Consider the following 10,000-nt stretch of genomic DNA (forward strand, 5'->3'; position numbering starts at 1 on the left):
TGTCAGTGATTGGTTTCAAAGTGGTAAACTCGACTAAAATGCAAATTAATTAAAAATTAACCATTTCTCATCTAGATTGCATGGCAACCAATATTCTTTAAAAAAAAATTCTCACTTATGTTAAGAGCATCTAAAATGCTTAACATAAAACAGATTTTTACATATTTCTTTACTACAACAACAACATTTTCTGTAATTCTAGTTCTAGATTCCAGACTGTGAGAAACTATGAGCTACCTTTAAGTGTGGTAGCATGGCCGAGCGGTCTAAGGCGCTGGATTTAGGCTCCAGTCTCTTCGGAGGCGTGGGTTCAAATCCCACTGCTGCCATAATTATTTTCCAAAAACAAAATCAGTTATTTTCTCTTAAAGTTCAAATTCTATCTGGTGTATGATAGTTGCTGGGACAATTCAACAACAGAGTTCAAAAAAGTTTATCATATCTACTAGATACTTTTCAAAAATATTTCTAAAGACTGTAGAGACATAAAAATTAACTTGAAGTGATTACAATTGGATGCATTGGGCATCCTGGCATTCGGTAAGCTGCAAGTCAGGAAACTGATAGCAGAATCCCAAACACTGGTAAAACGACTGATTTTGGAACTCTGTCCTATATGTAGGGGATGTTATGGTTCAATGGCAGGGGGTGGGGTAATGGTTAGGCACTAAGAAGGGAGGTTAAGAGTTTGGAACTATAGGAGTATGTTTAAGGTTATGCTGCAGATAGGAAGGGTCATGGTAAGATACTAAGAGCTTTTGGAGTTAGGCATTGGAAGGAAAAGAATTAAGGATAGGCTGCAGGTATGTTCAGTGTTAGAGTTAGGGGCTCGATGTTGAAAGTTAGAAGGCTAACCTAGAAAGTGTCAGAATTGTGAGCATTAAGATGTCCCTAATATTGCAATGACCACCAGAAACCCAAGCACCAGTATCACGTACCTAACCCTAACCATATGTGAATGCTCTAATAAATCTCAATATGTTTTTTTACTTCATATAAAGTGAACAAAACACATTTAAATAATCATTTGATAGATCTTTGAGCCACATGAACACTGCACCCATGAGATAGCATGGCCGAGCGGTCTAAGGCGCTGGATTAAGGCTCCAGTCTCTTCGGAGGCGTGGGTTCAAATCCCACTGCTGCCATATTTATTATTGATATATATTGTTAGAGGTTGATGTTTTCATTGTTATTTCCACAATAATGCAATTCAATTAGAAAAAAAGTGTTCATCATCACATTGTTATAACAGCTAATTTCTTTCTTTGCTAACTTCCCAAAGCTGCCATATAAATTTTTCAAAGAAAATGTCAGTGATTGGTTTCAAAGTGGTAAACTCGACTAAAATGCAAATTAATTAAAAATTAACCATTTCTCATCTAGATTGCATGGCAACCAATATTCTTTAAAAAAAAAATCTCACTTATGTTAAGAGCATCTAAAATGCTTAACATAAAACAGATTTTTACGTATTTCTTTACTACAACAACAACATTTTCTGTAATTTCTAGTTCTAGATTCCAGACTGTGAGAAACTATGAGTTACCTTTAAGTGTGGTAGCATGGCCGAGCGGTCTAAGGCGCTGGATTTAGGCTCCAGTCTCTTCGGAGGCGTGGGTTCAAATCCCACTGCTGCCATAATTATTTTCCAAAAACAAAATCAGTTATTTTCTCTTAAAGTTCAAATTCTATCTGGTGTATGATAGTTGCTGGGACAATTCAACAACAGAGTTCAAAAAAGTTTATCATATCTACTAGATACTTTTCAAAAATATTTCTAAAGACTGTAGAGACATAAAAATTAACTTGAAGTGATTACAATTGGATGCATTGGGCATCCTGGCATTCGGTAAGCTGCAAGTCAGGAAACTGATAGCAGAATCCCAAGCACTGGTAAAACGACTGATTTTGGAACTCTGTCCTATGTGTAGGGGATGTTATGGTTCAATGGCAGGGGGTGGGGTAATGGTTAGGCACTAAGAAGGGAGGTTAAGAGTTTGGAACTATAGGAGTATGTTTAAGGTTATGCTGCAGATAGGAAGGGTCATGGTAAGATACTAAGAGGTTTTGGAGTTAGGCATTGGAAGGAAAAGAATTAAGGATAGGCTGCAGGTATGTTCAGTGTTAGAGTTAGGGGCTCGATGTTGAAAGTTAGAAGGCTAACCTAGCAAGTGTCAGAATTGTGAGCATTAAGATGTCCCTAATATTGCAATGACCACCAGAAACCCAAGCACCAGTATCACGTACCTAACCCTAACCATATGTGAATGCTCTAATAAATCTCAATATGTTTTTTTACTTCATATAAAGTGAACAAAACACATTTAAATAATCATTTGATAGATCTTTGAGCCACATGAACACTGCACCCATGAGGTAGCATGGCCGAGCGGTCTAAGGCGCTGGATTAAGGCTCCAGTCTCTTCGGAGGCGTGGGTTCAAATCCCACTGCTGCCATATTTATTATTGATATATATTGTTAGAGGTTGATGTTTTCATTGTTATTTCCACAATAATGCAATTCAATTAGAAAAAAAGTGTTCATCATCACATTGGTATAACAGCTAATTTCTTTCTTTGCTAACTTCCCAAAGCTGCCATATAAAATTTTCAAAGAAAATGTCAGTGATTGGTTTCAAAGTGGTAAACTCGACTAAAATGCAAATTAATTAAAAATTAACCATTTCTCATCTAGATTGCATGGCAACCAATATTCTTTAAAAAAAAATTCTCACTTATGTTAAGAGCATCTAAAATGCTTAACATAAAACATATTTTTACGTATTTCTTTACTACAACAACAACATTTTCTGTAATTCTAGTTCTAGATTCCAGACTGTGAGAAACTATGAGTTACCTTTAAGTGTGGTAGCATGGCCGAGCGGTCTAAGGCGCTGGATTTAGGCTCCAGTCTCTTCGGAGGCGTGGGTTCAAATCCCACTGCTGCCATAATTATTTTCCAAAAACAAAATCAGTTATTTTCTCTTAAAGTTCAAATTCTATCTGGTGTATGATAGTTGCTGGGACAATTCAACAACAGAGTTCAAAAAAGTTTATCATATCTACTAGATACTTTTCAAAAATATTTCTAAAGACTGTAGAGACATAAAAATTAACTTGAAGTGATTACAATTGGATGCATTGGGCATCCTGGCATTCGGGAAGCTGCAAGTCAGGAAACTGATAGCAGAATCCCAAACACTGGTAAAACGACTGATTTTGGAACTCTGTCCTATGTGTAGGGGATGTTATGGTTCAATGGCAGGGGGTGGGGTAATGGTTAGGCACTAAGAAGGGAGGTTAAGAGTTTGGAACTATAGGAGTATGTTTAAGGTTATGCTGCAGATAGGAAGGGTCATGGTAAGATACTAAGAGATTTTGGAGTTAGGCATTGGAAGGAAAAGAATTAAGGATAGGCTGCAGGTATGTTCAGTGTTAGAGTTAGGGGCTCGATGTTGAAAGTTAGAAGGCTAACCTAGCAAGTGTCAGAATTGTGAGCATTGAGATGTCCCTAATATTGCAATGACCACCAGAAACCCAAGCACCAGTATCACGTACCTAACCCTAACCATATGTGAATGCTCTAATAAATCTCAATATGTTTTTTTACTTCATATAAAGTGAACAAAACACATTTAAATAATCATTTGATAGATCTTTGAGCCACATGAACACTGCACCCATGAGGTAGCATGGCCGAGCGGTCTAAGGCGCTGGATTAAGGCTCCAGTCTCTTTAGAGGCGTGGGTTCAAATCCCACTGCTGCCATATTTATTATTGATATATATTGTTAGAGGTTGATGTTTTCATTGTTCTTTCCACAATAATGCAATTCAATTAAAAAATAAGTGTTCATCATCACATTGTTATAACAGCTAATTTCTTTCTTTGCTAACTTCCCAAAGCTGCCATATAAATTTTTCAAAGAAAATGTCAGTGATTGGTTTCAAAGTGGTAAACTCGACTAAAATGCAAATTAATTAAAAATTAACCATTTCTCATCTAGATTGCATGGCAACCAATATTCTTTAAAAAAAAATTCTCACTTATGTTAAGAGCATCTAAAATGCTTAACATAAAACAGATTTTTACATATTTCTTTACTACAACAACAACATTTTCTGTAATTTCTAGTTCTAGATTCCAGACTGTGAGAAACTATGAGTTACCTTTAAGTGTGGTAGCATGGCCGAGCGGTCTAAGGCGCTGGATTTAGGCTCCAGTCTCTTCGGAGGCGTGGGTTCAAATCCCACTGCTGCCATAATTATTTTCCAAAAACAAAATCAGTTATTTTCTCTTAAAGTTCAAATTCTATCTGGTGTATGATAGTTGCTGGGACAATTCAACAACAGAGTTCAAAAAAGTTTATCATATCTACTAGATACTTTTCAAAAATATTTCTAAAGACTGTAGAGACATAAAAATTAACTTGAAGTGATTACAATTGGATGCATTGGGCATCCTGGCATTCGGGAAGCTGCAAGTCAGGAAACTGATAGCAGAATCCCAAACACTGGTAAAACGACTGATTTTGGAACTCTGTCCTATGTGTAGGGGATGTTATGGTTCAATGGCAGGGGCTGGGGTAATGGTTAGGCACTAAGAAGGGAGGTTAAGAGTTTGGAACTATAGGAGTATGTTTAAGGTTATGCTGCAGATAGGAAGGGTCATGGTAAGATACTAAGAGGTTTTGGAGTTAGGCATTGGAAGGAAAAGAATTAAGGGTACTTATGTATTATCTGGGCTCCCATGTTAAATGCACCCCATTTTTTCATACCCCTACTATCCAATTACGCATGGAGTTGATTTTATATAGTGTGGCGAGCGCAGCGAGCCACCGTGCCCGAAGCGTGGCGAGCGCAGCGAGCCCCGCGAGGGGACGCGGCCTCATAAGAAAAACGGGAGCCCAGATATTACATAAGTACCGAATTAAGGATAGGCTGCAGGTATGTTCAGTGTTAGAGTTATGGGCTCGATGTTGAAAGTTAGAAGGCTAACCTAGCAAGTGTCAGAATTGTGAGCATTGAGATGTCCCTAATATTGCAATGACCACCAGAAACCCAAGCACCAGTATCACGTACCTAACCCTAACCATATGTGAATGCTCTAATAAATCTCAATATGTTTTTTTACTTCATATAAAGTGAACAAAACACATTTAAATAATCATTTGATAGATCTTTGAGCCACATGAACACTGCACCCATGAGGTAGCATGGCCGAGCGGTCTAAGGCGCTGGAGGCGTGGGTTCAAATCCCACTGCTGCCATATTTATTATTGATATATATTGTTAGAGGTTGATGTTTTCATTGTTCTTTCCACAATAATGCAATTCAATTAAAAAATAAGTGTTCATCATCACATTGTTATAACAGCTAATTTCTTTCTTTGCTAACTTCCCAAAGCTGCCATATAAATTTTTCAAAGAAAATGTCAGTGATTGGTTTCAAAGTGGTAAACTCGACTAAAATGCAAATTAATTAAAAATTAACCATTTCTCATCTAGATTGCATGGCAACCAATATTCTTTAAAAAAAAATTCTCACTTATGTTAAGAGCATCTAAAATGCTTAACATAAAACAGATTTTTACGTATTTCTTTACTACAACAACAACATTTTCTGTAATTCTAGTTCTAGATTCCAGACTGTGAGAAACTATGAGCTACCTTTAAGTGTGGTAGCATGGCCGAGCGGTCTAAGGCGCTGGATTTAGGCTCCAGTCTCTTTGGAGGCGTGGGTTCAAATCCCACTGCTGCCATAATTATTTTCCAAACACAAAATCAGTTATTTTCTCTTAAAGTTCAAATTCTATCTGGTGTATGATAGTTGCTGGGACAATTCAACAACAGAGTTCAAAAAAGTTTATCATATCTACTAGATACTTTTCAAAAATATTTCTAAAGACTGTAGAGACATAAAAATTAACTTGAAGTGATTACAATTGGATGCATTGGGCATCCTGGCATTCGGTAAGCTGCAAGTCAGGAAACTGATAGCAGAATCCCAAACACTGGTAAAACGACTGATTTTGGAACTCTGTCCTATGTGTAGGGGATGTTATGGTTCAATGGCAGGGGGTGGGGTAATGGTTAGGCACTAAGAAGGGAGGTTAAGAGTTTGGAACTATAGGAGTATGTTTAAGGTTATGCTGCAGATAGGAAGGGTCATGGTAAGATACTAAGAGGTTTTGGAGTTAGGCATTGGAAGGAAAAGAATTAAGGATAGGCTGCAGGTATGTTCAGTGTTAGAGTTAGGGGCTCGATGTTGAAAGTTAGAAGGCTAACCTAGAAAGTGTAAGAATTGTGAGCATTAAGATGTCCCTAATATTGCAATGACCACCAGAAACCCAAGCACCAGTATCACGTTCCTAACCCTAACCATATGTGAATGCTCTAATAAATCTCAATATGTTTTTTTACTTCATATAAAGTGAACAAAACACATTTAAATAATCATTTGATAGATCTTTGAGCCACATGAACACTGCACCCATGAGGTAGCATGGCCGAGCGGTCTAAGGCGCTGGATTAAGGCTCCAGTCTCTTTAGAGGCGTGGGTTCAAATCCCACTGCTGCCATATTTATTATTGATATATATTGTTAGAGGTTGATGTTTTCATTGTTCTTTCCACAATAATGCAATTCAATTAAAAAATAAGTGTTCATCATCACATTGTTATAACAGCTAATTTCTTTCTTTGCTAACTTCCCAAAGCTGCCATATAAATTTTTCAAAGAAAATGTCAGTGATTGGTTTCAAAGTGGTAAACTCGACTAAAATGCAAATTAATTAAAAATTAACCATTTCTCATCTAGATTGCATGGCAACCAATATTCTTTAAAAAAAAATTCTCACTTATGTTAAGAGCATCTAAAATGCTTAACATAAAACAGATTTTTACATATTTCTTTACTACAACAACAACATTTTCTGTAATTTCTAGTTCTAGATTCCAGACTGTGAGAAACTATGAGTTACCTTTAGGTGTGGTAGCATGGCCGAGCGGTCTAAGGCGCTGGATTTAGGCTCCAGTCTCTTCGGAGGCGTGGGTTCAAATCCCACTGCTGCCATAATTATTTTCCAAAAACAAAATCAGTTATTTTCTCTTAAAGTTCAAATTCTATCTGGTGTATGATAGTTGCTGGGACAATTCAACAACAGAGTTCAAAAAAGTTTATCATATCTACTAGATACTTTTCAAAAATATTTCTAAAGACTGTAGAGACATAAAAATTAACTTGAAGTGATTACAATTGGATGCATTGGGCATCCTGGCATTCGGGAAGCTGCAAGTCAGGAAACTGATAGCAGAATCCCAAACACTGGTAAAACGACTGATTTTGGAACTCTGTCCTATGTGTAGGGGATGTTATGGTTCAATGGCAGGGGCTGGGGTAATGGTTAGGCACTAAGAAGGGAGGTTAAGAGTTTGGAACTATAGGAGTATGTTTAAGGTTATGCTGCAGATAGGAAGGGTCATGGTAAGATACTAAGAGGTTTTGGAGTTAGGCATTGGAAGGAAAAGAATTAAGGGTACTTATGTATTATCTGGGCTCCCATGTTAAATGCACCCCATTTTTTCATACCCCTACTATCCAATTACGCATGGAGTTGATTTTATATAGTGTGGCGAGCGCAGCGAGCCACCGTGCCCGAAGCGTGGCGAGCGCAGCGAGCCCCGCGAGGGGACGCGGCCTCATAAGAAAAACGGGAGCCCAGATATTACATAAGTACCGAATTAAGGATAGGCTGCAGGTATGTTCAGTGTTAGAGTTATGGGCTCGATGTTGAAAGTTAGAAGGCTAACCTAGCAAGTGTCAGAATTGTGAGCATTGAGATGTCCCTAATATTGCAATGACCACCAGAAACCCAAGCACCAGTATCACGTACCTAACCCTAACCATATGTGAATGCTCTAATAAATCTCAATATGTTTTTTTACTTCATATAAAGTGAACAAAACACATTTAAATAATCATTTGATAGATCTTTGAGCCACATGAACACTGCACCCATGAGGTAGCATGGCCGAGCGGTCTAAGGCGCTGGAGGCGTGGGTTCAAATCCCACTGCTGCCATATTTATTATTGATATATATTGTTAGAGGTTGATGTTTTCATTGTTCTTTCCACAATAATGCAATTCAATTAAAAAATAAGTGTTCATCATCACATTGTTATAACAGCTAATTTCTTTCTTTGCTAACTTCCCAAAGCTGCCATATAAATTTTTCAAAGAAAATGTCAGTGATTGGTTTCAAAGTGGTAAACTCGACTAAAATGCAAATTAATTAAAAATTAACCATTTCTCATCTAGATTGCATGGCAACCAATATTCTTTAAAAAAAAATTCTCACTTATGTTAAGAGCATCTAAAATGCTTAACATAAAACAGATTTTTACGTATTTCTTTACTACAACAACAACATTTTCTGTAATTCTAGTTCTAGATTCCAGACTGTGAGAAACTATGAGCTACCTTTAAGTGTGGTAGCATGGCCGAGCGGTCTAAGGCGCTGGATTTAGGCTCCAGTCTCTTTGGAGGCGTGGGTTCAAATCCCACTGCTGCCATAATTATTTTCCAAACACAAAATCAGTTATTTTCTCTTAAAGTTCAAATTCTATCTGGTGTATGATAGTTGCTGGGACAATTCAACAACAGAGTTCAAAAAAGTTTATCATATCTACTAGATACTTTTCAAAAATATTTCTAAAGACTGTAGAGACATAAAAATTAACTTGAAGTGATTACAATTGGATGCATTGGGCATCCTGGCATTCGGTAAGCTGCAAGTCAGGAAACTGATAGCAGAATCCCAAACACTGGTAAAACGACTGATTTTGGAACTCTGTCCTATGTGTAGGGGATGTTATGGTTCAATGGCAGGGGGTGGGGTAATGGTTAGGCACTAAGAAGGGAGGTTAAGAGTTTGGAACTATAGGAGTATGTTTAAGGTTATGCTGCAGATAGGAAGGGTCATGGTAAGATACTAAGAGGTTTTGGAGTTAGGCATTGGAAGGAAAAGAATTAAGGATAGGCTGCAGGTATGTTCAGTGTTAGAGTTAGGGGCTCGATGTTGAAAGTTAGAAGGCTAACCTAGAAAGTGTAAGAATTGTGAGCATTAAGATGTCCCTAATATTGCAATGACCACCAGAAACCCAAGCACCAGTATCACGTTCCTAACCCTAACCATATGTGAATGCTCTAATAAATCTCAATATGTTTTTTTACTTCATATAAAGTGAACAAAACACATTTAAATAATCATTTGATAGATCTTTGAGCCACATGAACACTGCACCCATGAGGTAGCATGGCCGAGCGGTCTAAGGCGCTGGATTAAGGCTCCAGTCTCTTCGGAGGCGTGGGTTCAAATCCCACTGCTGCCATATTTATTATTGATATATATTGTTAGAGGTTGATGTTTTCATTGTTATTTCCACAATAATGCAATTCAATTAGAAAAAAAGTGTTCATCATCACATTGTTATAACAGCTAATTTCTTTCTTTGCTAACTTCCCAAAGCTGCCATATAAATTTTTCAAAGAAAATGTCAGTGATTGGTTTCAAAGTGGTAAACTCGACTAAAATGCAAATTAATTAAAAATTAACCATTTCTCATCTAGATTGCATGGCAACCAATATTCTTTAAAAAAAAATTCTCACTTATGTTAAGAGCATCTAAAATGCTTAACATAAAACATATTTTTACGTATTTCTTTACTACAACAACAACATTTTCTGTAATTCTAGTTCTAGATTCCAGACTGTGAGAAACTATGACTTACCTTTAAGTGTGGTAGCATGGCCGAGCGGTCTAAGGCGCTGGATTTAGGCTCCAGTCTCTTCGGAGGCATGGGTTCAAATCCCACTGCTGCCATAATTATTTTCCAAAAACAAAATCAGTTATTTTCTCTTAAAGTTCAAATTCTATCTGGTGTATGATAGTTGCTGGGACAATTCAACAACAGAGTTCAAAAAAGTTTATCATAT

The 10,000-nt window shown here is 37.2% G+C and overlaps 12 non-coding genes across 12 annotated transcripts; all 12 read left to right on the plus strand.

Moving 5' to 3' along the window:
* The first annotated feature begins 247 nt into the window (after window positions 1–247).
* Window positions 248–329, plus strand: TRNAL-UAG (transfer RNA leucine (anticodon UAG)). Its single transcript has one exon. It is a non-coding gene; the product is annotated as a tRNA-Leu (tRNA).
* A 1,230-nt stretch (window positions 330–1,559) lies between these two features.
* On the plus strand, window positions 1,560–1,641 carry TRNAL-UAG (transfer RNA leucine (anticodon UAG)). Its single transcript has one exon. It is a non-coding gene; the product is annotated as a tRNA-Leu (tRNA).
* Window positions 1,642–2,378: 737 nt separating this feature from the next.
* Window positions 2,379–2,460, plus strand: TRNAL-AAG (transfer RNA leucine (anticodon AAG)). The gene has a single exon. It is a non-coding gene; the product is annotated as a tRNA-Leu (tRNA).
* Window positions 2,461–2,870: 410 nt separating this feature from the next.
* TRNAL-UAG (transfer RNA leucine (anticodon UAG)) lies at window positions 2,871–2,952 on the plus strand. The gene has a single exon. It is a non-coding gene; the product is annotated as a tRNA-Leu (tRNA).
* Window positions 2,953–3,689: 737 nt separating this feature from the next.
* Window positions 3,690–3,771, plus strand: TRNAL-AAG (transfer RNA leucine (anticodon AAG)). The gene has a single exon. It is a non-coding gene; the product is annotated as a tRNA-Leu (tRNA).
* A 411-nt stretch (window positions 3,772–4,182) lies between these two features.
* On the plus strand, window positions 4,183–4,264 carry TRNAL-UAG (transfer RNA leucine (anticodon UAG)). The gene has a single exon. It is a non-coding gene; the product is annotated as a tRNA-Leu (tRNA).
* Window positions 4,265–5,682: 1,418 nt separating this feature from the next.
* On the plus strand, window positions 5,683–5,764 carry TRNAL-UAG (transfer RNA leucine (anticodon UAG)). Its single transcript has one exon. It is a non-coding gene; the product is annotated as a tRNA-Leu (tRNA).
* Window positions 5,765–6,501: 737 nt separating this feature from the next.
* Window positions 6,502–6,583, plus strand: TRNAL-AAG (transfer RNA leucine (anticodon AAG)). The gene has a single exon. It is a non-coding gene; the product is annotated as a tRNA-Leu (tRNA).
* Window positions 6,584–6,994: 411 nt separating this feature from the next.
* TRNAL-UAG (transfer RNA leucine (anticodon UAG)) lies at window positions 6,995–7,076 on the plus strand. Its single transcript has one exon. It is a non-coding gene; the product is annotated as a tRNA-Leu (tRNA).
* A 1,418-nt stretch (window positions 7,077–8,494) lies between these two features.
* TRNAL-UAG (transfer RNA leucine (anticodon UAG)) lies at window positions 8,495–8,576 on the plus strand. The gene has a single exon. It is a non-coding gene; the product is annotated as a tRNA-Leu (tRNA).
* A 737-nt stretch (window positions 8,577–9,313) lies between these two features.
* On the plus strand, window positions 9,314–9,395 carry TRNAL-AAG (transfer RNA leucine (anticodon AAG)). The gene has a single exon. It is a non-coding gene; the product is annotated as a tRNA-Leu (tRNA).
* A 410-nt stretch (window positions 9,396–9,805) lies between these two features.
* Window positions 9,806–9,887, plus strand: TRNAL-UAG (transfer RNA leucine (anticodon UAG)). Its single transcript has one exon. It is a non-coding gene; the product is annotated as a tRNA-Leu (tRNA).
* The last annotated feature ends 113 nt before the right edge of the window (window positions 9,888–10,000 follow it).

Source organism: Crinia signifera, unplaced genomic scaffold (assembly GCF_055691185.1).
Source record: "Crinia signifera unplaced genomic scaffold, ASM5569118v1 HAP2_SCAFFOLD_130, whole genome shotgun sequence".
Lineage (NCBI taxonomy): Eukaryota > Metazoa > Chordata > Amphibia > Anura > Myobatrachidae > Crinia > Crinia signifera.